The sequence below is a fragment of the Adiantum capillus-veneris genome, chromosome 30 (assembly GCF_014529385.1).
Source record: "Adiantum capillus-veneris isolate H3 chromosome 30, ASM1452938v2, whole genome shotgun sequence".
Lineage (NCBI taxonomy): Eukaryota > Viridiplantae > Streptophyta > Polypodiopsida > Polypodiales > Pteridaceae > Adiantum > Adiantum capillus-veneris.
In genome coordinates this window covers 35,535,992-35,561,984 of record NC_140960.1, presented here as the reverse complement: position 1 = coordinate 35,561,984, position 25,993 = coordinate 35,535,992, and the positions used below count along the sequence as shown (strand labels likewise).

At 42.0% G+C, this 25,993-nt stretch overlaps 1 protein-coding gene across 2 annotated transcripts in view; it reads right to left on the bottom strand.

Moving 5' to 3' along the window:
• The window catches only part of LOC147417794 (uncharacterized), a 64,994-nt gene that overhangs the window by 4,358 nt on the left and 34,643 nt on the right, over nucleotides 1–25,993 (bottom strand). The window lies entirely within an intron of this gene.

Sequence of the window (25,993 nt, the reverse complement as noted above, 5' to 3'; positions counted from 1 at the left end):
AGAGATAATTAGATTTTATCAAAATTCCACAACAACCCGGTCCCCTGGGGTCTCTAAAATTATTGAACCCATTTTGGAGAGAAATTGCCAGAAAGGTCAATAACAAAGTACTCCAATGACTGGCCCATTTTTCGAACAACACCAGTAACAATTGGAAAGAAACATACCAACTGGCTACCCACTAACAAAGGACTGCAATGACTGGCCCATTTTTTGAACACCACCAACAACAGTTGGAAAGAAACAGACCAACTCGCTTCTCGATTTCACCTCAATGGTACTGAAAGACTATTGATTAACAGATCTGTAGAATGGCTAGACAATTGCTTGATGCCTATTTCCGAGTCTTATTTTGAGTGGAAAACCTGGTTGTGGCCCCAGAGCAGACATTTCTATAAACAGCCAACCAAGTATATCCACCATATTCTACTGATCAAGACTAATTGGTTCTCTCCTCAACAAACAATGGGATAAGCAATGGCCAGAATCAAGACGGGTGGTGATAGCAAATAACATCTGGATTCCACAGTGACCGCTTTTGATCAAGATTTCTTTGTGGAAGGGGTCAAAATAGTCGCCACAGGTATTGAATCAGATAGGTACTCAAGGTGCAAAAGGACAGATGAGGACCTCCCTCACTTATTCAAGGAGTGCCTGGCAATTAGAGGCCTCGCAGATAAGATATGCAAATGGATTCGAAAGACCTGAAAGATAAGTTTTTTCACGAACTATGTACTGTCATGAGGGAAGGTGGCAAAAAGCCAAGCGCTTCTAATCTCTAAGGACATAGTTAGATTCTACTACTTTCAGCAAGTTTGGAAGGCCAAGAACCGCCAGGTATTTCAAAAGGACCTCTCAAAAGCTAGCTTCATAAAGAATATCCAAGAAAGCAAGAAAGTGATTATTGCCTTTAGAAAAGGGAAGAGCTCGGACGAGTGGAACCGGGCAATTCTGGTCGTCATGACCGCAAATCGCTAACAGTGTGTAAGGGATAATGGCTTGCCTCTGTCTGAGGCTATGTAGCTTCTTGATGTACCGAGCTCGAGCTTGAGGTTACTTTGTACATTTATTTATGGAGAATTTAATACATCCACTCAGAATTGTGAGTTTAGCAATATATATGAAAAACTTACCAAAATACCCTCTAATTTGTGAAAATTCTAGCTCGTCGTGAGCTTGAGATTACTTTGTACATTTCTTTATGGAGAATTTAATACATCCACTCAAAATTGTGAATTTAGCAATATATATGAAAAATTTACCAAAATACCCTCTTATTTGTGAAAATTCTTAAAATATCGCTCAAATTTCAAAATTCCCAGATACCCTTGTATACATTTTGGTCGGATTGTTCAAGATTCTCTAATTTTTATTCCTTTTTGACAATTGAGATTTGTTTTGGAATGCTTAGCATATAATTTGTCACAAATTAGCTCGCAAAAAAAAGGAAATTATGTTTAAGAATAATGAAGCAATTCATATCCAAAGCCTACATAACCAACTCAAATTCTAGTTTTCGCATCTTGTATTGATACACAATCAGTCTTCTTATAAAAAGCTAGAAAATTTTTTATGTTTGGAGAAATTGAATCTCACAACCAAGGGTACTACTTTGGGAATTTTGGAAAATTTTAAGGACATTTTGAAAATTTATGACAAAATATTAGAGGTATATTGGAAATTTTCACAAATTAGAGGGGTATTTTGGTAACTCTCTCTCTCTCTCTCTCTCTCATATATATATATATATATATATATGTGTGTGTGTGTGTGTGTGTGTGTGTGTGTGTGTGTGTGTGTATTTTCATCGAGTGCCAAGGATTACACACACACATATCTATCTATATATATATATATATATATATATATATATATATATATATGTATGTATGTATGTATGTATGTATGTATGTATGTATATATATGTATATCTATATATATGTATGTATATATATATATGTATATCTATGTATATATATATATATATATATATATATATATATATATATATATATATATATATAATTCTTCTTTTGGAAGCTTTAGTGTGGAGTTTGAATTCTAGGTTTAATCTTTGTGCTCACTTATCTTGTTCGGCGTATATGAAGTTAAGTGCATGTTTCAAAGTTTCAATCAAGTAAGCTTCTTTAACATAATGGTTTTGAAGCGTGATGGTTTTTTCAATCTTTTTTTCTTTAGAAACAAATAAGCAGATTTTGTTTTTTCTTTATTCATTACTTTCCCTTTTTTTTGTGTTTTTGTGAGTGTTTAGCCACTCTTATAATTCGTAAGTTCAAACTTTTCTGATGCTAATTGTGAAAACCTGTTTTTGAATACCGAGAGATAAAGTGAACCATTGCCTTATTTTCATGTCTTTTTTTAATTGTTTAATTAATTATTTGGGAATGTTAAATTTTTCATTTGAAAGTGGTGAGTTTATAGTGGAAATCAATGTTCATGATTGTCTGGTTTCCAACGAGTCCGCGATTTTCAAATTCTAGGTCATGTTACGTGTAAAATAGATGTTGCAATGTTCACAGAAAACCAATAAATAGTTACAATGCATCTGCTTGGTTTTGGTTTTTACTTGTGAAGAAGTTTATTGCACTTCGGAAATACTGCAATTCTCAACAGGCAAATGTTTCTATTTGTTTAGAAAAAAAATGTTTCCTTTGTTTCTTTATTATTAAATTGTTGTTGCGACAGGGTCATACAAATTGTTAACGTGTCCACCATTGAAGACAATGGGGGTTAGGACCCCCATCACTATATCACACGGGCATGGTCAAATGGGATCAATGATGGAGGAGGAAAAGGCGGGGCACGTCAATCATGGACCGTCGGATTTGAGGTTGCCTCAAATTTACCACTTTGCCCGAATTTACAAATTTGCCCCGAATTTACTAATCGGCCCACATTTACAATATGACATACTCGAATCCCCTATATTTCAACGTACGCATGAGGGCGTAGTGGTTAGTGCACATGGCTCGCGGTGGGGAGGTCGGGGGTTCAAGACATGGGGTGCAGATCGACCCAAATTTACAAGCCTGCCCGAATTTACTTTTCTCCCCGAATTTACCAAAACGCCCCAAATTTACCAAATGCGCATCTGACGGCCAAGATCACCTCAACCGTCGATCCCATTTGAGCATGCCCGTGTGAGATAGTGTGAAGGGGTTAAGACCCCAAAATCCTAACCCTAGCCTAAAAGCTCCATCTGAAGACTAAAGGGATGTAATTCTAACCATAACAACTTGCAAATCTTGGACGAGGGGCCTAAGAATCGATTGATACCTTGAAGATCTCCTGCTTTGCGAGTGGCAAAAGTTCTAAAGCCCTCGAATCGATTGATACCTTGAAGATCTCCTGCTCTGCGAGTGGCAAAAGTTCTAAAGCCCTCTGCATACATCTGAAGTGGTAAAGGAGGCATACACAAAAAAGAACCATGACATTACATCTTGTTGTGGGAGCAAATCACACCACCCATAAAGTGCATGCAATACCACCTAGATCAACATAATGTCAATCGAGGACACAGATGACACGATAGGCGCATGGAGGCAATCTCTATAACTTGTCAGGCTGAGACCATCCCATACATATAACACTCTGGAAGTCCAACTTAACCAAAATCTGGACTCTCACTACTCTCAACTACACCACCCAACCCACATACACACAAACTGAAGGAGACTCACCAAACCATATCAAAATCGTACGAAACTTCAGGAACACCATCTGTTACAACTGATGTTTTTAACCATAATCCGCATCATTTCATAACTCTCAAAAAATAAGACTTCGATGGGAAAATTGAGTTATGTCGTATTGTTGACCCATGGGTCAACACTCCCCCCCTCCATCAAGGTGTCCTATATGATGAATGTGAAAGGAACAAATGTGAGATCGATGTTGCTCTGTTGTCCTACAGGAGCCGACTGAAGAATCCCACTGACTACAAAGAGTATGGAGCAGCTTTGTCCAAATGTCAAAACGGTGGACATAGGGGAGGACTGAGAGCCAAGAATGTGGGCTGAGCGAGCCTTCCACATCGTCCAAAGCATGATGCTGCATATCGTGGTGAAAATTATGGCTTGATGGCAAAAATCCAACTCATGACCTGCATTTGGTATCATTTGTAAAGTACCTAGTCAATATCCTAAGGGAGTAAGGAGGAAGACCGGATCTGTCAGCAAGCCCTGGAAAAAGATATGTGACCAGGGAAATTGCAAAAGCCATGCAATTGGCCCCACGTCAAAAACCCATCATGGATGCCTACTCTAATCAACAAACAACAGATTGCCATTCATACTGGCCTCGCATATGGACAAACCCAAAAACAGTGCCACAAAGACTCAAGCTCTAAAGTACATCTCTGACATGACCAATGATAGTTTAAAAGAGGTTAAAGTGTGAGGTGAAACCGAAGCGTTTTAAGGATTTATCTCGGATCTAGTACTCCGCACAAACACAAGGGTTACTTCACTTCACTTGAAAGAGAAACTAAACTGAATACAATGTTTGACACAGACGCAAAGAGACAGAAAAGAGAGACGACACCCCATGTGGTGTCCCAATCACCCTCAAGGGGCCCTCTTGCTCTGTTACCAAAGCAAGTACTTGTTTTATTGCTTGCACAAAATGCTGATACAATGATACTAAATACGGAGATCCTAATGGGTACATGATGCTATTGATGCTTGGTACTGAGGTATTGATGGGTATTGCAGTGTTTGATACTGCGGGTACTTGGTGTTGCGGGTACTGTTGGGTACTGGAGGTGCTATTGAGGTGCTAATGGATACTGCTGGAGGTACTTGTATTGCCAAGACGACGATGACGGCTACGACAAGGCTGTGGGCTGATCTGCTATCGCCGGGGATGGTGATGGGCTGAAAACTGAAACCATTGAAGATGAAGATGGCTGAAATCTGAAAACGCTGGTGGTCATGCGGCAAGGATTGCATCCGCAACGAGTCTATGCTGAAAACACTGAGAGCTGAAATCTAATGGCGATCATAGGGCTGAAAACGCTGATGGCTGCTAGAGAAAACGTTGGCTGATGAATGTCCAAGCACTGGTGTCACAAACTGCTTACGTTGAAGAATGGAGCTAACTTGCAAATGCCGGCCAAGGGCCTAAACCCTAAGAAGAACAAGTAACAGAAGAAGAAATCCAACCAACTTATGGGGACCCCGTCCGATGGGGCCCCAAGTGACATAAAGGATTAAAATAAATCGGGACCTACACTCATGCGTAGCAATTGATGACGTGGAAGTTTTCGGATTTTCCACTGACAGTTTCCGGATTTTCCGCTAACAATGTTGACGTGGCAGTTGTACGGAATTTTGTGATTTACGATGGCAGCTTTTTGGCATTGCTTTTGGACCAGAAGCTTTTGAGTTTGAAGGCTTTTCATGTAAACTACTTTTCATAGGCGTGCAAGGCGGTCATGCACGATGTGGTGAACCAAGCTGTCGCAACAAGAACCTGATTCACCGCAAGGGCTCTGCCAACCAAAGATAAATGCAAGGATGATTAATGGCAAATTTTCTTCTTGATAGACTATAGTACGGGTGCAAACTCCTTCTGACACATGAATGCCAGCATGGAAACCCAACTATCTGCAAGTCTGCCCCCTAGAAAGCCAAGTGAAATGATCATGCACGCCCCACTAACAATCCTCATCCACTCCTACAAGAAATCCAAAATACTAGTGCAAATTTATGAGAGCACCACTGGCCAAGCAAAGGTACCAAGAGAATGCCCTAGACTGTCCAAGGTGCATGTGTCATAACGTACAAAGAGCATAGTGTTGTCTGCATTTTCCTGATCCAACGAATCTCGCGAGTCCGCTAAAGGCCTAGTAAGACCTCCCAACTGTGAGGACTTGTGGTGCATTAAGAAGAGAGACATGGTCTCAACAAAAAAACACAAAGAACTAAGCTCCCCTTTTGTGATTGAACAACACAAAGCAAAGCGCCATCTAATGTGGCCTATAATCCACTATGAGGGAAAAAACCCATCCTTTGAGTAGTGCCCTCCAAAAAAACTAAATCTTTTCAAAATCAAGAAGTACGAACGCTACAGGCTGATCTATCTATAGGCCCTAAAACATGGATGAGATAGGGCATAAAGGGTTTCAAGCGTATACTGATCATGTGAGCAAAGATCTTATACATGGGAGACATGAGAGTGATAAATCTCCATTGTCGAAGGGATGATGTATCTCCGTCTTTTGATATAAGACAAAGAAGTCCCCAATAAGAGAAATTGACTATTGGACCAGTATTGACTTTGCCGGATTTGCAAGTCATTCGAAGTATATTGTGATGTGTGTGGTCGTAGTTTGGGAACGGTCTTAATGCAAGAAAGTTATGTGATTGCCTATGAAAGTCGATTGTTTTCAAGGCCAAAATTGACAGCACGGATTTATGAGAAAGAGCTTTTGGCAGTGATCCATGCTCTTTCTCAGTGGCGACATTACCTACTTGGAGCCGACTTCACGGTCTTCATTGATCATCAAAGTTTACGCTACTTCTTGTCATAGAAGGAGCTTTTGAAAAAGCAGATGTGGTGGGCTAACATCTTGTCATAGTTTCACTTCCAGATTGTCCATGTTCAGGGACAGAAGAACTTGGTGGCAAATGCTCTGTCTCGGAAACCACTAGTCTTGGCTATTTCCGCGATTCATCATAGAAGCTTCAAGGACATGGTTGATTAGTACACAACAGATCTGGATTTTCTGGATGTATTCACTCGAATACATAATAGGGAGGTAGTAGTGGGATATGCCATACGGGATAGCTACTTGATGAAGAAAACAATGTTGTGCGTTACACAGCCGTTGAGGGAAAAGGTTCTGGCTGAGTGTCATTGTCCACCTTTTACGGGTCACCGCGCATTGATACCACCTTGAAAGGTGTGAAGCATTCCTTCTTTCGATCGAGACTCAAGAAAGATGTGAACGACTTTGTACGCAGTTGTTTAGTATCCCAAAAGGTCAAGTTTGATAGGCATAAGGCACAAGGATTGTTACAACCTTTACCCATTCCTCGCCCGATAGTCGACCACGGCGTTGTTCTTGTGGTACCAAGGAATTCCTAAGAGAACATCACAACCTTCCAAAGGCATTATGTACAAGTCCTCATGCCCCAAATACCCTTGACAATGCAACAAAAGTTGGCTACGTCCCTGCCGGGTGTCGCTAGAACAACCTCCGCAAGTGGTCCCATCCGATTGGGAGTGATCTCGAGCCGCGCCGCCAATTCCGATGAAATGAAGTTGGTCTTGGCTCCTCCATCAAAAAAGATCAGGACCTCTTGGTCTTTCACTTTGCCCCAAGCTCGGTAAAGTTTTGTACTCTCATCCATTGTGTTGGGATCGGTACCCACACAATCTGGAACCAGTCATGTTTTCATCTTGCCTTTTCTTCCACGTTCCTCAGCTGCTCTCGAACTCTCAGGCCTTTCGTGGTCCTTGTCATTCTGTTCTTTCTGTGCCTTTTTAGGGCACTTCGCGGAGATATGTCCAGGTTCCCCGCATCCGAAGCACTTCCCCTCCCTGATGAAGCAAGCTCTCTCTTGAGGAGTAAGCTTGAGTCGTGCATCCTTCTTTTCTGGGTTCCTCTTTCTCTTTCTACTTTCATTTGTTGAAGTCTGTTTAGCTCGTTGTGTCATGACCTCATCGGTAGGGTATGTAACACTGCCAGAGTGAATGGCAAAACCCCGTTTCGCATGACTCATCAACTCCTGAATAGAAGCTGACTTCTTTTCCAAGCAGTGATCTCCGATCTCTGTAGGTAGACCCAAGGTAAACCGCTCAATCTGTTCTCTAAACGAGATCTTCTTGAATGAAGAGGCGGGTAGAAAAGAGCTCCAGAATCTCTTGCAATAATCGTCCATTGTATCTTTCTTCGTCATCCGAAGATGGTTTCAAGCAGCTTGTATATCGCCTTCATATCTTGAGTCATCTAAGAAGAAATAAAAAGCCTCTTTAAATTTCAGCCATTTAACTGGCGCAGTCTTGTTTAAATGCAGCGTGGACAACCAAGTTCGAGCATTCCTCTTAAAGTAAGAGGCAGCTCTTCGAATCTTAGAGTGCCCTGAGTAGCGTCCTCCCGCGAAAGCGATATCAAACTGCTGCACAAAAGACAAAGCCTTCGAAGCATCTCTATATGCCGAAAACGTGTCAAATTTAATTGACTGTCCACCTTTCTTAAACTCTCGGACCTTCTTGCTTTTATCTTCCACAAAAAGAATATTGGTTGGCTTTATAAAAATTCTTCTTCTTTGCATAAAAGTTACTGTCGTCGGAGTCTGAACTATCTGTAGACAAGTCCTCTGTAGAACTGTCACTGACTGGGCGAGACTTAGACTTCTTTGCCTTTTTCTTGCCCTTTCAGAAGGGTTGTTTCTTGCTTCGCATTTTGCCTTTGCGGTCTTCTTTGCTCAAGTCAAATGAGCTAGAAGAATTGTCAGAAGAAGAAGAAGAACTGGGTACTTCTTCAAATCGAAGACGCTTCTTCTGTTTCTTTGCCTTTTCAAATGTCGACTGACGACCCAAATAACCCGGGAAGTCAGTGCCTTTCTTCTGCTTTTTGCCGTGCTTTTTAGCTTTGTTTGGCGCGTCAAAAAGCTGAGCAATCCGTGCATCAACCACCTCTTCTAATTCCTTCTCTGAATATTTCTTGTGAGCAGAAGGTTTCTTGAGAGCGGGTTTCGAGGGTGTTGTGGTTTTCTGCCACTGCGCATGCACTTCCTTAGGAAGTCTCGCTCATATATTTTGCAAATTTTGGGTCCTTCGTAAAGTTGAGCATCATCTTTGTTACATCGCCGATCAATTTACGGCGCTCCATCTCTCGACGCTCCGCCTGAGTAGGCCGGGCGGGCCATACTCCTTGCCAGAAACTTCGTTGTGATCCCTTGCCGCATCTCTGGATACAGAGGGAGTCGACTGATCCTTGCGTGAAGCCATAGGTGCAACCGAAAAAAAAAATTAGGATCGGATTTCCCGTAGAAGAGAAATCAACCGTGCTCTGATACCACTGTAACTGACTTGGACACTCCAAGTCAAGAATCTACCATGACAATACCAAATAACCACTTCAAAACAGTTCACAGTTCACAATTGATTGAACACTGGCCCGACGGAGTTGCCTAGAGATATTGGCCCCAAAGACTGACGCCCCTTTCGGTATTTCTTTTTGTATTAATCTGAGTTCAAAGTACAAGAGTGCGGACAGGCGCTCACACTCAGACTCTGCGTCCAGATGCTCTGAGTTGTGACTGGCCTACCCACTTATTTAAAGAGTACAAGGGATGCCAAAAGCAGAGCCCAAAAAGCTGAAAATCAAAAGCCCAAAAGCTATCTGCTTTCCATAAGCTCTCTCTTGAGCCAATAGGACAAAAATAAAGCAAAGTATCTCTCTCTCTTACTTAATCAAATAAAGCAAAAGCTTTGTGGAAAATAAAGCAAAAGAGCTCTCTCTCTCATTCCCTTGCGTAGCAAAAAGCTGTCCTGCTTTTCCATACGCTGTCGAGAAATTAGCGGTCTTGCCGGGAAAGCACCGAGCTTATGGCTGTGAGAGTTTGTGAGAGAACTCAACAAAAACTATATGAAGGAATTAAACCATAGATGCCATGAAGACTAGGGTTTGGAAAGAAGTGCAATCAAAGAAGACCCACTCTTTCTCTCTTGCACTCACACACACAAAGAAAAAACACAAAAGAGAATGTCAAAATAACACAAAGATGAAAACATCAAGGCTATGGTCATATCGTATCATGGGTGGTATGAAAGGGTTAATAGATGAGTTAATGGCATTCAATCTTGGCTGACCAAATAGACTACGAATTGTTCTTTGGAATTGTAGTTTTGTGCTTACCATAATATATATATTTTGTCTAGTGATTGGGATTAATTGTGTGTACAAAACCTCTTGGTTCATAGCAAGATAACTACTCTTACGTCAAAAGAAAAGTTATAGTCTATGAGAGGTAGTATAATGGGGTCCGGTGGTAGAAGTATTTCATTGAGCCTTTCTGGGCCAAAGAGAAACACTATACGTTGTTGAAAGTGTATTTTACGGCTAATCCATACGTTAATTCTAATAGATTGTACAGACTGAAAGCGATAGAAATGATCATCATGTGGATTATTCATCCAGAATAGTATATGAGAAATGTAGATATGAGAGAAATGAAGAGATGAGAATTTTCCCTCCCAAGCCCTATTCTTGCCCGTAGGCAATAAGGATACTGCGGAGAGAGATGTACCTATAGCAAAGAGAACCTAAAATTTGTAGAGAGAATGAATTACTAAGAGTGAGAGAGATAGGTTTGGTTAAGGAGATGAGATTATATATATATATATATATATATATATATATATGTTGGATTAGAGATGAAAAAGAAAACAACAAAAAATCAAGAAAACATCAATGTAGAACACATCTTACTTGACAAACCCTTCGGCATCATTATTGATGGAGAGAGAAGAAGAGGGGAGAACTCCTCTTTGATTGATACGCCAAGTGCAAGACCTTCTTTGATTAGAGTTGATCTTCCAAGGATAGCATACAAGAATGGCTAGTCTTCCTCTAGGAGAAAGTGTAGACTTGGGCTTATGTTAATGGCTAAGTACAATTAAGCATTACTACTCACTCCCTCAAGAATTCCTCTCATCAATGGCTTGAATGCTTGAGTTTTTCTTCAAGGAAGAAGAAGTCCCCTTTTATAGGTGAAGGGAACCCCCAACGGTTTACACAAGAAGAGAGGAGCCAGTGTGAATAGGAATTGGAAAAGTTGGAAATGAGCTGTCCCTGCATGATGTGGGCAGACTGGGGTCCAATATTTTGATCATATCTCCTCAATCGTGGCTCCAAATAAAAAAGTAAAAATATGGGCAGAAACTTCAGCTCATTAGCTACGATTTTCATTTTAAAATCATTTTCCAATTCGGATTGGAACCTTGTGTAAAAAATTCATCAAAATAGGGTCCATTTCTGGCAGCAAAAGTCTTTCCGTGGTACCCTTAGCCTAGACTTTCATTTAATTCCAAAGGATACCTCATGCCATATAAAAGCATGACATTGCTCCTTGACAAAAATTTGTAATCATGCTTGCAATAATGCATTAAAATAAGTGTATCTTTGAAATCATGCCACCTAGTGTCCCACTAGGATATGATTCTCTCCTAGTAGCTATTTAAAAAGAAATATAAGAAAAATATGAAAAATACATAGAATATATATATATTGAAGTTTAGTGTGAGATGATAATGAGATAGTAGAAATAAAAAATCAATGTTTTTTGCCCCAAGTTAAAGAGACGGAGCTATTGATGCTTTTCTCATAGTATTTTCTGATGGTAAAGTAAGAATAGGTTACCCTTGAAAAAAATAATATGATGAAATAGAAGGCTTATTATTATACTTAAATATGCATATGTACATTATAGGAAAGATAATTATCACTACAAGAGGTTGTGTGCTCTTGTGATGCTGTTAGCGACAGAAATACACTGGGTTTTTATAACCCCCGGCGTCGCTAAAACCGTCGCTACGAGCGTCGCTACGAGAGCGTCGCTATAAGCGTCGCTATATAGCGACGCTCATAGCGACGGTTATAGCGACGTTTACACAGAAAACTATAGCGACGCTCATAGCGACGCTACAGAGCCATAAATAGCGACGGTTATAACGACGCCCGAGAGAATTTTTTTTTGGTGACAGGGTATTGAATGCCCTGCCACCCATCAACCATATTGTACTTGATTCACTTTTTTAAAAAAATGCAAGGGTAGATAATAGACCCAAAATAGTCACCCACAAGACGCATTGTTTGCAAAATTAACAATTGTACACATCATAGGCAAAATGAATTGATTGGCAAATGTAATAATGACAATTGTACAACATCATAGGCATAAAGAATTGATTGGCAAAAGGAACTGCGGTGACAAATGTAATAATATACATGGTTCAAAAAGACGTATAAAATCCGTCTCATGATACATAAGCTATGAGAAACCCTAAACTAATGCTATCTAGCTACGGCTAAACTGACGTCGTCTAGTCAGACGTCTCATCGCGTCCAAGCGACGTATCTGTCGGATTCTGCAAAAACCTCATCAACTCATCAACTATGTGAACAAGAAGATGCACCTGAATGGTTAACATGGTAGTAGGAAAATGTTTCTCAAACATGCACACAAGCTCCGCAACATTTAGTTTGGCGAATGGTATGGAGTCTACGTTGATCTCCTTTTGTGAGATCCATTACACCAGCTTTGCAAGTTTGTAGATTGTGTTACGGATGTCGAGAGACAAACATCCCTCAATGGCAACCGGTAAAATAAACTGTAAAGTATGTGCAACAATGATATTAAAGTCCACATTTTATGCAATGATATTAAAGTCCACTATGAACGTACCTGACACATCTTATGCCAATCGTGTGACTTCAAACCGGTAAGCTTTCCTTCTTTAGTAAAACACGTTCGGCGCGAGTGCACTACGCCAGTGGGGATCCGCAAAGATCGAATGGTCTCTTTTACTTTGCGTTCTTGAGCTCCTGTGAAAATCCATGATGCTTTAGGGAGTTTTATCGATCCATCAGACGCTGTCTGCGGCCAATATTGCTCCATACGATCCACATTTCTAAGGTCAACTCTGGCTCCCAAAGTATCTTTCTTGCCGGTCAGATGGTCCCATAGTAGATTACCCACATTCTTGAATATGTGCATTGGATCGAGCAAGTGATTGATCATGAGTCGGGACCAGTATGGTAACTCGTACCATAGAGATAGTCTCTTCATCCCTGGAGGCAATCCGTCATCGCACATCTCCTTCTGCTCTAACCATACTTGTGAGGATATCCTATTGAGAACTTTGCCTGCATGTTGACAAGAACCAGGAGTGCTTTCAATCTAGACATACGTGCTCCATTATACAATGACGTATCGGCTTCACTTTTCATATCATCATAGATAAGCCTTTCTGAATCCATGATCGTCTCGATCATTTCATCAATCTCGGGCTCAAACATTGCCTCGTTGGGAATGTGCTCTGCATGATCATCCCCCGAGCTGTCAGAGGCTACATCTTGTGGCCTCACATATGCTGCTTGACCAAAGCGCCTGCGAACACGTCTATTGGGTTGCAAGATTGCTGCTTGTTGGCCAGCGTCAGAGTCAGATGAGTTATAATTGGCAACAACTCGATCTATAATAGATCGATCGAACTCGCCAAATTCGCGAACGTGCTCCAAAGAAACACGTCTTGTCCGTCGCACAGCATGCTTGCATTGATTACAAGGACATAAGACCCTCGTTGAGAGATAGGTGTTTCGGTTGGACGGTCCCACATCCTCGTCACTACTCATAATGAGGATAAAAATCTTATAACCTGGACAACAAATTTAATATTCTATTGGCATTCTTCGTCTTATCTCTCTCTCTCTCTCTCTCTCTCTCTCTCTCTCTCTCTCTCTCTCTCTCTCTCTCTACCTCACATTCTCTAGTCATGTCCAATCCCCACACACCTCGGTCTAGAGGTGCACGGAGATCAGAACCATCGGGTTATAATCTCGTCTTTATTGGTCAATACCTATATTTGTGGGTACAAGAAATCTGCAGACCCACGTCTACATGATACTGCATGTAGTGGACAAAACCCCTTTGCCTCTTCTCTAGCTGTAGCACTTCACAGCATCTTAACATCTTTTCACAGTAGATCTTTTCACTGTTCGTCTAACTCTAAACCCTAAACCGTAAGTAATTCTTGCGTGGACTCGATCTAACGTAAATAAGCGTAAATCTAAATAAACGTAAATCTAACTAAAAATAAACCTAAATCTAATTTAACGTAAGTCTACATCTAACCTAATCTTTAACGTCTTTTGGAATAGTTTCCTACGACGTTAAAACTCTCTTCTTCTTGTGTGTGTGTGTGTGTGTGTGTGTGTGTGTAGGTAAACCTAAATAAACCTAAGTCTAATCTAATATAACATAAATCTAAATCTAACGTAAATTCTGTTATATTAAAAACAAAGAACTAAACTAACAGGGATTATAAGAACCTTAAAACTGATTTAACACATAATTTTTCACATAACTCGGCAAGAGTTGGCATTCTCATCACTAAAGATGTGAGAGTTAACTTCCGACGGTGACGCTGCCTCATCTCCATCCACATCTGACGACAGCAATTGGCCCTTTAGACCGTTCTTGCTCTTGTTACTAACTTTGAAGTTGCTGTTGAATGACTAGAGGTTGTCTAGATGGTCATTGTGTCGGGGATGTAGTGACTCTTGCCGCCCTGAAGATCCACCTTCTTCCCTATCTTCTGAAGACATTTCACCAGTACTTTTGGATCGACGGAGCCCACCATGAGTGAAGGCAGCAATACCCTATATTCCATTGAGGGCTTTCTTCACCCGCTTCATGCAGGCATCGCAGTCTATGGAGACCTAAATCTAATCTAATATAACGTAAATCTAAATCTAGCGTAAATAAACATAAATCTAATTAAAAATAAACCTAAATCTAATCTAATTTAACTTAAATAAACCTAAATCTAATTTAACGTAAGTCTACATCTAGCCTAATCTTTAACGTCTTTTAGGATAGTTTCCTACGACGTTATAACTCTCTTCTTCTTGTGTGTGTGCGCGTGTGTGGATGTGTGTGCCAATAAAAAGAGATAAATGGTATAACCTTTCTATCACCCATGCCAAGTATGATAGATTGGTTATGCCATTTCCCTCTTGAATAATAGGTCTTGAGTTCAACTCCTCGTCGGCTAGATCTTTAGGTCTTTTAATTTTAATTAGTTTCCTACGACGTTAAATTAGTTTCTCTCTCTTTCTCTCTCAATGTGTGTGCGTTTTTTTGGATCGTATGCATGTTTTCTCTCTCTTTTGCTCTCTCAATGTGTGCATTTTTTGTTTATGCATGTTCTCTCACAGTTTAGCCATACTGAATGGCTTAACGACTTTCCCATTGTCTACAGGTTTTACTTGTTTTTCACATAGACATGGGGCCAGCATTGTAGACTATGTTCTGACACATCCGAGCTTTATCTCTCACATTCAGGATTTCACAGTGGGGCCCAGGCCAGTTGGGATAGCAGTAGATCATGCACTTTTAACATTATCAGTCTCCTTTGAGTACAATACATCTCAGGCCTCACGGGATGGTGGACATACACGCTATACTTTTACACCAGAGACTGACTCAGTCTATGTAGAGGAGATACGTAGGCTTTTATGCACATCAGAGCCAATATACACAGTGGAGGAGATCACATCTATGCTGACAGTGACATTACATGGGGCAGCGACAGAGGCATATCCACACACTCACCCTGGGCAGAGACGTCGTTCTGGGCACATGCCTCAAAACAACTGGTATGATGAGGAGTGTCGACAGAGGAGAGCTCAGATACAGCGGGACCTTACATTGGGAGTGATCACCTATAGACAGTCTCGCATTGCTACACGACGACTAGTGCGGCGGAAGAAGCGAGCTTTCTTGGTCCAGATGGAGCAAGATTTATATCAGCTCTTCCTTAGTAGAGATTCAGGAGAGGCTTGGCGTCTATTCCATGAGAAGTCTCCCCCACCAGTGATTACTTCTACAGAGATATGGAGGCAATATGCAACATCTTTATACACTGTACCTGGACAACCACCATTACCAGACCCACCACAACCATGTCCGGCTACGAGCACCTTCTTTACCACTGAGATGGTAAAGGAGGTCATTGACAGGATGAAGACCAGACGGACACAGGATTATGAGGGTTTGGTAGCAGAGCACATTATACATGATGGGGATTTGTTGGCAGAGATGCTTGCACGGATATTCAACCGTGTCATGTGTGAGGGTCTCCCTGAGTCTTGGAGATTATCTACTATTGTACCTATCTTCAAGACAGGTGACCCCACAGTGCCGGGGAATTACCGTACTATCATGGTAGGACACACATTGGCACGGTTATATGCATCCATCCTCGAGCATAGGCTGAGCAGTTGGGCAGAGATTATGGGCATACGAGCACCTGGGCAGGCTGGTTTCAGAAGGGGTTTCTCCACACTAGATCATGTCTTTACACTCAGAGCTATCATTGAGGAGGGTCGAGCACATGGTAGACGGATATACTGCAGCTTTGTGGATTTTCGCAAAGCCTTTGACACAGTGCCGAGGGCCAGATTGATGCACCGGCTTATGGAATTGGGGGTACCCACACAGCTGATGTGGGGGATCATGGCATTGTACAGTTCAGTGATGGGTCATGTACGCACATCAAAGGGGATATCCGACATAGTTCACTCCACCATCAGAGTGAAACAGGGATGCCCACTGTCCTCTACTTTATTTGGTATGTATGTTGATGGGGTCTCTGATTATATTGACAGAGGAGGTGATAGAGGTGCTCAGCTTGCAGGGACATGGATCCCTCTTTTATTGTATGCTGACGATATCGTGTTGATATCAGAATCGCCAGAGGGTATGCAGAGACATTTGGACGCATTGCATAGTTTTGCAGAGGATAGTGGATTGTCTGTCAACCTTGGTTTTAAGTTTTGCAGAGGATAGTGGATTGTCTGTCAACCTTGGTAAAACCAAGGTCATGGTATTTAATACCACGCCACAGTGGGTTAGGAGATCAGCACCTACTTTCACATATGGACAGGACAGTATGGAGTACACTGATGCATACACATATCTTGGGGTGGTCTTTAGTGGACCGAGGTTCACACTGAAAGTAGCAGCAGACACTAGATTGACTCGTGCCTATGCAGCCCTAGGTGGTTTAGAGAGGATTTGCTCGCAAGTTCAGTTCCAAGAACCTCGAACAAAGCTCTGGCTTTTCGATACTTTGGTCGCTTCATTTATGCACTACGCGGTTCAGGTTTGGGGACCGTCTATTGACAGTGCTGGATGGACTAATATGGAGAGACCCCTGATATCTATGATTTCTAGGCTGATTAGAGCCAAGGCCTCAATCCCACATGACATCATTCGAGCGGAGCTGGCTGCCCCACCTATGGAGGTTGAGGCACTCACCAGATCAGTATCATTTGTACACAGCTTATGGGACACCACCAGGGACAGGTATGCCAGGCTTGCTCTCGAGTCATCCAGACAGCTGGCATTACAGGGAGATACATCATGTTGGTATGCACAGATGAACTCATGGTTTCAGAGGCATGGTTTCAGCATGGACAGGCTGCCCCCTTTCCACTATTCTCTTGATGCACCATCCTTGGCTCTTACACGGATGGAGACTACTAGACTCATTTGGCAAGATCTTATCCAGCTTGATAGCAAGAGGACATGGATAGAACCATCACGGGAGTTGGGTACGAAGAGGGTTTTCTATAGAGAACATCTTCTTCAACTCACGACAGACGGATTTGTCACACGGCCCAGTTACATGGACACACATCTATCTCATAGGTTACGATGTGCTATTGGCCAGATTCGCACATCTTCACACCAGCTTGGGATTGAGACAGGTAGATTCAAAGGCATACCAGCAGACAGTAGGATATGTCAGTTATGCCATGCAGAGCCAGAGACAGAGTTTCACTACATATGTCGCTGCACAGTCTACTATGAGATACGGGGACGCTTTCATTGTCTATTCAGAGATGGTTTTGACTCGTTAGACAGAGTCATGAGATATCAGGATCAAAGATGTCTCGGATTATTCCTACTTGAGATTCAGAGACATAGAGACACTCTATTGAATGGGCAAAGACAGAGACAGTCCCAGAGACGCATCTCAGATTTCTTCAGTCTGAGTACCACAGAGTCAGAGGGGACACCACCACCAGAGAGCTCGGTTCCCACCCATACACACATCAGCGGTACTCTCATTGATCGAGCTATAGAGTTAAGGAGATCGAGACGACCGCGAATGAGGAGGGGAGCCACGCAACACCGGCGGAGATTGCGGCAGAGGATCCACAGGATTCTAGCACGCCACCCAGAATGTCGATCGGGATAGGCTTCATGCTATTGCTATATTGTATCATGGTGACACTTATCCCCACTTTGTACCTTTATGGCATGATACCATTTCTCAGCCTACCAGCCACCCATAGGAGTCGGTAGCACTCCTATCAGTTCTTTGTTTGTAGTTTTCTTGTTTGTACCCAGACTTGGTACTAGACTCATCATTGTAATCAGTTGGTCTCATAGGTCATTTTGGCCTCTTGTAGACGTTAATATATCATTTCATTTCTCTCTCTTTTCCTCTCTCAATGCGTGCGTTTTTTGTTTATGCATGCTCTCTCTCTCTTTTCCTCTCTCAATGTGTGTGTGTATTCTTTGTTTATGTATGTGTGTGTGCGTTTTTGTTTATGTTTGTACTCTCTCTCTCTCTCTCTCTCTCTCTCTCTCTCTCTCTCTCTCTCTCTCTCTCTCTCTCTCTCTCTCTCTCTCAAAAACACTATGTGTGTGTATGTGTGTGTGAGAGAGAGAGAGAGAGGGAGAGAGAAAGAGGGGAAGGGAATATGAGAATGAGGAGAGGAAAGGAGCATACCTGGCTCTCCTTCCTCTCCTCGTGTGTGTGTGTGTGTGTGTGTGTGTGGAGAAGGAAAAGAGAGAGAGAGAGAGAGAGAGGGAGAGCGTTACCTGCTCCTTGCTTGAGGGCGCCGAAAAACTCAGATCTGAGATCTGAGTTTTTGGGCGCGCTCTGTTATTTTTTTAGCCCAGCCGGCGTCGCTATGAGCGTCGCAAATTTACAAAGAAATTTGCTTGCGACGCTCATAGCGGCGCCGGGAATTTTTTTTTTGAGCGTCGCTGTGTGAGCGTCGCTAATATGAATAGCCTCTTGTAGTGTATGTATCTAAAAAATTACAAGATAACTCTTGTAGCATATGTTCCCACTATGTACGTGTCACAGCACGACAACGCTGCTGCCACGTTAGCATCTCGTAAATTGCATCGCAAATTCCAGCATGTTCGTACTACGTTGCCACGTCAGCACTGCAACGATCGGGACTGTCTCTCAGCAACAAGAGTGTGTGTAATGGGCAACCAGCAGCCACTTGTCATCTTTGCAATCATTTAGGGTTAGGATTTCCCATTTGCAGTCATTTAGGGTTAGGGTTTCAACAAAGCGGACAGCCACGTCATCACTTTGTGACAAAGAACAAGTAGCAGAAGAAGAAGTCCTACCAACTTATGGGGACCCCGTCGCAGATGGGACCCCAGTGACATAAAGGAAGTAAAATAAAGCAAGACCCACATACACGCTCATGCAAATCTGATGACGTGGCAGTTGTACAAGCGCTCCACGTTTTGCGTTGACTACTGACATGGTAGTTGTACGGAATTCCGTAAAACGCGCTCACAACTTTTTGGCATTGCTTTTGAACAAGAAGCTTTTGAGTTTTGAACGCTTTTCACTGTAACTGCTTTTCAGGCCAAGGGCCTTTAAATATGAGGTTAGGACTCATTCTCTGGCATGCTTCCTAGAGAAGGTGTAGAGACTGGAGTACCGGCTTGTACTGTGTTGATGCAATATAAAGAAATACCAAAAGAGGCCCCAAGGTTTAGGGCCAATACTCTCTAGGGGGAATTCCGCTACTCCATGTTGCGTGTCGTCTCTCTCTTAAATCAATTGTTATTGAAGTGCTAAAAGTCTGTTCAGTCTGTACTTTTCTATTGGCACGTGGTGCCCGTCTTCTGACATTTAGAGACTACAAATTGACGAGTAAATTGAATCTGTTGAATAATCAAATTGACATCATTAACTTCGTGAGGGAGAAGCGTCCATGCCTTCAGAAAATCCTTGCACTGGGATGATGGGGATCGGATTAGTCTGAAGAGGTGCACGTTTCACAAGAGATTCACTTATGACATCGTGAGAACTCCCAAAATCAAGCAACACAATGACCCTTTGACCATTAATATGTCCATAGCATTTTATGAGTTCATCCTCTTCGAAAGTACCCTCCTGCTTAGTTTCTTGCTCTGTCCACCAAACATTCCCCCCTTCCTATTCATTGCACGTCCTCGTGCAATCTGTCTTTGCTCTTCGACATCTCTCCCTTCTATGTGCAAAAATTATCTGCATTGATTTTGTACATGTTCATACCCCACCAAAGCATTTTCAACTAGTACTTGCAGTTATGTTGTGTGATGAAGCATCTCTTGTAAAAGAGTCCTTCGCACACAACTGTCGTTTTGGCAGCCCAAGGGTTAGTTTTGGTAGAGCGTCAATTTTGTTATGTATGTTCTGCTTCTCAATGTGTATGACTCTGGTTTTGCACATACCCGGGTGCTTTTGGTAATTTGACCCTGTTTGACTATCGTTGCCATGTTTAACCATGATTTGATCTTCATTTTATTATGTTTGCTTGCTTTTGGCAGTCTGCATATAAGATGTTTAATTTGTTGTGGCTATCTCTTGTTGTTGTTGCTTGTCATCATCTCGAAGCTCCTTGAAAATTTTTCATGTCAGAGGTAGGATGCAGTTGCAAGTAATTTGGCATACTTGATTAACTCTTTCTTTACCCCAAGGCATCCACTATTAGAAAACCTTAGCCTCTAAATAACCCACATTTACATACATATTTTTATAAATTAAATGACCCCTCTTTCTTTAAAACCTATACAATTTTTTCCAAATTTTTAAGATTCCTTTTGTCTAAACATGTAAATTTCTTGAAATCAAAAAACCTTTTTGATGAACTTACGTGTTATCGGTACATATTTTAGGGTGGATCCCCGGGCTCATTACTTTCTCTACACGTCGATTCATCAACTTTTGTAGCTATGTCAGGTGTACTAGTATGACATCTTTAGTGTTGGTGGAAACAACATTAGTATGGAGGTCACGGTTCTCGGCTTTGAGGGTACCAATTTGGTACGTGACACTTTGAGAAAAGTTTAGTGTGCCTTGCCACTGCTTTGGCACTCTTTCACCTTTGCAATTGTAGTGGCTACCTTGGCTTTGGTAGCTTTCTTCTTGGCTTGCTCTAGAATAGCCAATAGCCGTTGTCATTTTTTGACATCCCAATAAATTTTTGTCTCTTGCACACCATATTTGTGATATTCTAGAGTTGGCTCAGACTGCCAAAACTCCTAGAGACATGCTCTTTATTCTTATGTTTGTCTTATTAACAAATTTAGATCATTGATGATATACCTATTTTATGTCGTTTACATTGCGTGGATCCCTTGTAGCACACCAATCCTTATGAGGGGATTGTCGGATTGGACATTTAGGCCTATCACTTGGGTTATTAACGGTTGGGGGGAAATGCTTGACACCACTTGAGAACTAGCTCTATGAAACGAGTCGATGGCTAATGCCTCAATAGGTTTTTTGTTGGCATCCCTCAAAGTTGCCTCATTTGAGGACTAGGCCAATGAATTGTTTGATGTTGTTGGGAGGGTTCATATTTTCAATGGCTGCACCTCTCGCCGCACTAACACTATGACCAAATCTTTCTTTGGGGTTTGCTACTGCTTGCTAGTATCCCAATCATCCAATGCATGTTAGTGATTGTATTCATTAAAAGATCATGATCTTCTCGATTTTGTAATTGAGAAAATCAAGTGGAATCTACCCTTGTGTGAGGTGCTCCAAAGTACAATTAATTCCAGTAAAAAATAGTGTATTCACCACGCTAAATTTGAAAGTAAAGTAGCCAATGCTTGGAGGTGGCAATGAAAATTGTCCTAACCACCATGGTGATTTCAAAAAAAAGGTTTGAGTACACAGTGGTGTAACTTGCTCTATGATGTTAAAGCTCACACAACTAGTAATTTGATTGGTTTGATAAGAGTGTTGTTAGTGAACAAGACAACCACCCATGTCAAACGACTAACTGTATACACTGAGGGATCTAAACTCAACTTGCCGGAGTTGTTTTTCTAGTTAATAACAAAAGTCCACAAGTATTTACAACTCAATCAATCTATCACCAAAATTTTATGACTAAGATTTCACATAGTAAGGGTGTGGATGTCCTCACCAACAATGCTACAAGATAACATGCAAACTATCATTTCTCCCCATGATTTACTAACAAGATCGTTGTGTGTGAGGGTAGTCCCTCCTAGCACAAAATCTTGACAACCAAAGAAAACCCAATTAATGCTCAAGTTCAAAAGAAGAGTATTCAGAACAATATATCCATAGATGTACAACGGTGTGTGATAACATACACTTGTTCTCTTTGTAGGACATTCGTATGACAATGAGGCATGCAACAATGGAGCCATGGCGCTTTGCAAATGGTCCACCAGCGTGCTAGTCAAGCCGACAAGGTTGGCCTACATCGTTCCGAGGTTTTCATACAGACAACGAAACGCTCCCCAAGCATCGGCCTGCGTCGTTCCGAGGTTCAAACAATTACAAAAGCAATATTTCTCACTTCTCCACCAAGGAGTAAAATCATCAATCATTGAAACCAGTATTTAAAACCAGAGTCAAACAATTCAAATTGGCACCAAGACGGGTTTAAAACAGATAACAACGATTTCAAAAAAAATTCAAACAAAACAATGTTCAAAAGTATCTAGCTAGAAAACAACTGGCTTGCCCTTTTGCATCACGGTGATGGTTCGGTTCCGGACTTGGAGAGTTACATCATTCTTGTCGTGTCAAGGCATGCCCAAGAGAACATCGCAATTGCCCAACTTCATGATGTGGAAATCAGTTTTTCCATGATAATCTTGTATAGTCACTGGAAGTGCACCAATGAGCGGTACCACTTTCTGAGTTTGCCCAGTGGCTAGCTCAGCTTCAATTTCTCCACCCTCTGCATCATAATCAAAGTGCGTCTGCTTCAAGAATTCTGGATGGATGAAGTCCTCCATAGCTCCGGGGTCAAAGAAAATAAGGGATTTCAAGCCATTGACTTTTCCATAAGCTCTGCATAATTCATTAAAACTCTCGAGGTGTATACCATAAATATCGAGTACTAGTCCAATAGCAGGTCTAGCCTTCTTGGCCGGAGGTGGCCCCGAGGATCTGTCTGACGTGGGAACAGAAGGTTGCACTGAGGACGTCGAGGCTCGCACAAGACATGTATTGAACATAAGTCCTCTTTGGAAACATTGGAAGCATCGGCCTTCTTGTAACAAGGCGTCTCGTTGACGTTGTGTCAGACGAGGCCCTTGACATTAGTTTTCACGGGATTCCCGAGAATTTATTCGTTGTTGCCGAGAGTTCTGGTTAGTGGCCGGAGGTTCTTCCGTGGTAAACTCCAACTTTCCTTTCATGAGCTTGTAGCCAACCGCGGCATGGTCCATAAGCTCTTTCATGGTAGAGACTTGCTTGGTGAGACAACATTCCTGCAATGGTGATGGTAGTCCAATGGTGTAGCGCTCGCATTGGTCCTCCAAGGAAATGAACTTATAAAAGGACACCGGAAGGTACACGTCGAGAAACCTTTGGTTATAGTCGTCCATGGTTTCGATGGCAAGCATTTTCAAGTTGCCCCACTTTGCCAAAAACCAGACTTCAAAGATCGAAGTCATGTAACTACGTGCAAAAGCTGTCTTGAAAGCTTGCCAGGTCCTTGGAGCATGCGGTTGTGTCGCGATTGAACTCCACCATTGCATACCATTATCTTTAAGAAATCCCGCTACTCGAGAAATCTTGGATTCTTCTATATAGTTCCACATAGATGTTGTCGAATTCCTGTAGGAACTGCAATGCTTTCTTGCGATCTTTCATCTCGGAAAAAGTGAAAAATTTTATTGTCGTGTTGCCATCTTTGAAATCTTTGGGTTGGTTAGGCGCATATCCTGGGTATGGATAATAAGGGTATCCATATGGGCTCCAACCATTGTAGCCTGGTGGCGGCGGTGGTGGAGGTGGTGGCAAACGCAATTGCACTAGATCAAGGTCAGATGGCTGCACCATATTCCTTAAGACCCCCAATCGGAACAGACGGCTGAGAAGGTTACCGGTTGAAAGCTCTCGTACTTTTTGATGTCGGAGGAAGTACCACCTGGAGCATCAGAGAAAGTAACATGTAGTTCAAAAATTGGTGAAAACTTTGCAACATCGGAAGATTCTGCTAGGATGCCACGAAAGAATGTCGTGAAGCTTGTTAAGCAGAAACTGCAAATATTCTGTTGAATCCATGAATTCTATGTCTTGGGTTCTTTATGGCTTATGCCCTGTAAGACAAAGCGATGAAGATGGGAGCGTGCCCGATGCGCGACAAAGTAAGGGTGGGAGTCGCTAATAAGTCTGCGGTCGAGACCCGAAGATACTTCAAGTAAAAGTTCCAATAGCTCTATCCTCTCTTTTGTAGGACCGAAGTGCTTTCAGAAAAGCACACGCCTAATGCGCTAATACCACTGTTACAAGACGGGCACCATGTGCCAATAGAAAGAACACACTAAACAGACTTTTAGCACTTCAATAACAACTGATTTAAGAGAGAGAGACGACACACGACATGGAGTGGCGGAATTCCCCCCAAAGAGTATTGGCCCCAAACCTTGACGCCCCTTTCATTATTTCTTTATATTGCATCAACACAGTACATGCCAGAGAATGTGCGCTAACCTCATATTTAAAGGTCCTTGGCCTGAAAAGCAATTACAGTGAAAAGCCTTCAAAACTCAAAAGCGTCTAGTCCAAAAGCAATGCAAAAAGCTGCCAACGCGTTTTGAGGTATTTTGTACAACTGCCACGTCAGCAGTCAACGCAAAACGCGGAGCGTCCATACAATTGCCACGTCATCAATTTTTTGTGTGTGTGTGTGTGTGTGGGTCTTGCTTTATTTTACTTCCTTTATGTCACTGGGCCCCCATCGGACGAGGTCTCCATAAGTTGGTAGGACTTCTTCTTCTGTTACTTGTTCTTCTTAAGGTTCAAGCCCCTCGGCCAGGATCTGTAAGTTACATCCATTCTTCAGGGCTTTGACACGTCAGAAGTTTGTGACACTAAACTTGCAGGATTGCTATCATTTTGGGCATTAAGTGGTTTTGCATGTTTAAGCCCATTGTTAATTGGGAGAAGTACACGCTTCTCATCAATCACAATGTGTCGCAGCCCGTCCTCATTTGAGGCGAGCGGCATTCCCTCTCTCCCTCTCATTTCTCATGTCCAAGCTAAAAGAGAGCTACGTCAGAGAGCCCAAGCGGCGGTCATCTATGTCAACTCCACATCTAGGAACTTGGGTATTCCTGACAGGTATGGTGAGCTATTTGAAAACTTTGAGCATTTGTTTCTCCAGGATGATCTCCCTCCTACACTCCCTCCCGAGCGACCCAAGAATCATGTCATCGACCTAGTGGATGGAGCACAACCTGTAAGTAGGTTTCCATATCGTATGAACAAGGCTAATGAAGAGGAGCTAGATCGCCAACTAGATAAGTTGTTGGATAGGGGTTTTATACCTCCAATGTAAGTCCTTTTACTACTACTATTCTTTTTGTTCATAAGAAAGATGGCTCATCGCGGTTATGTGAGGATTACAAGGCCCTCAACAAGATGACGGTCAAGAACAAATTTCATGTCACGCATCGAGTAGATTTTGGAGCGTCTCAATGGGACAGTGGTGTTTTCGAAAATCGATTTGAAGAGTGGCTACCACCAGTTAAGAATCGCAAAGCGAGACATCTACAAGACCGTCTTTTGGTCCGAACGCAAGCATTGAGTTCATTGTTATGCCATTTGATCTAACGGGCGCACCGAGTATGTTTAATCGCATGATGATGTGTATCTTCATTGATTTGGTCGATAAGTGCGTGTTTATCTTTTTGGATGACATTCTCATTTTCTCCTCTTCTTGGGAGCAACATGCTATTAATGTGGAGAAAGTTTTAGCCCGCTTAAATGCTAATAACCGTCTTTATATTGCAGCAAAGAAGTCAAAATTTTTCTGACTACTATGTGCTATTTGGGCTATACATTCTCTCCTGAGGGAATTCGACTTGATCCCGCGAAGGTAAGTGAGATAAGAGAGTGGCCTATGCTTGAGACAACATATGATGTTATC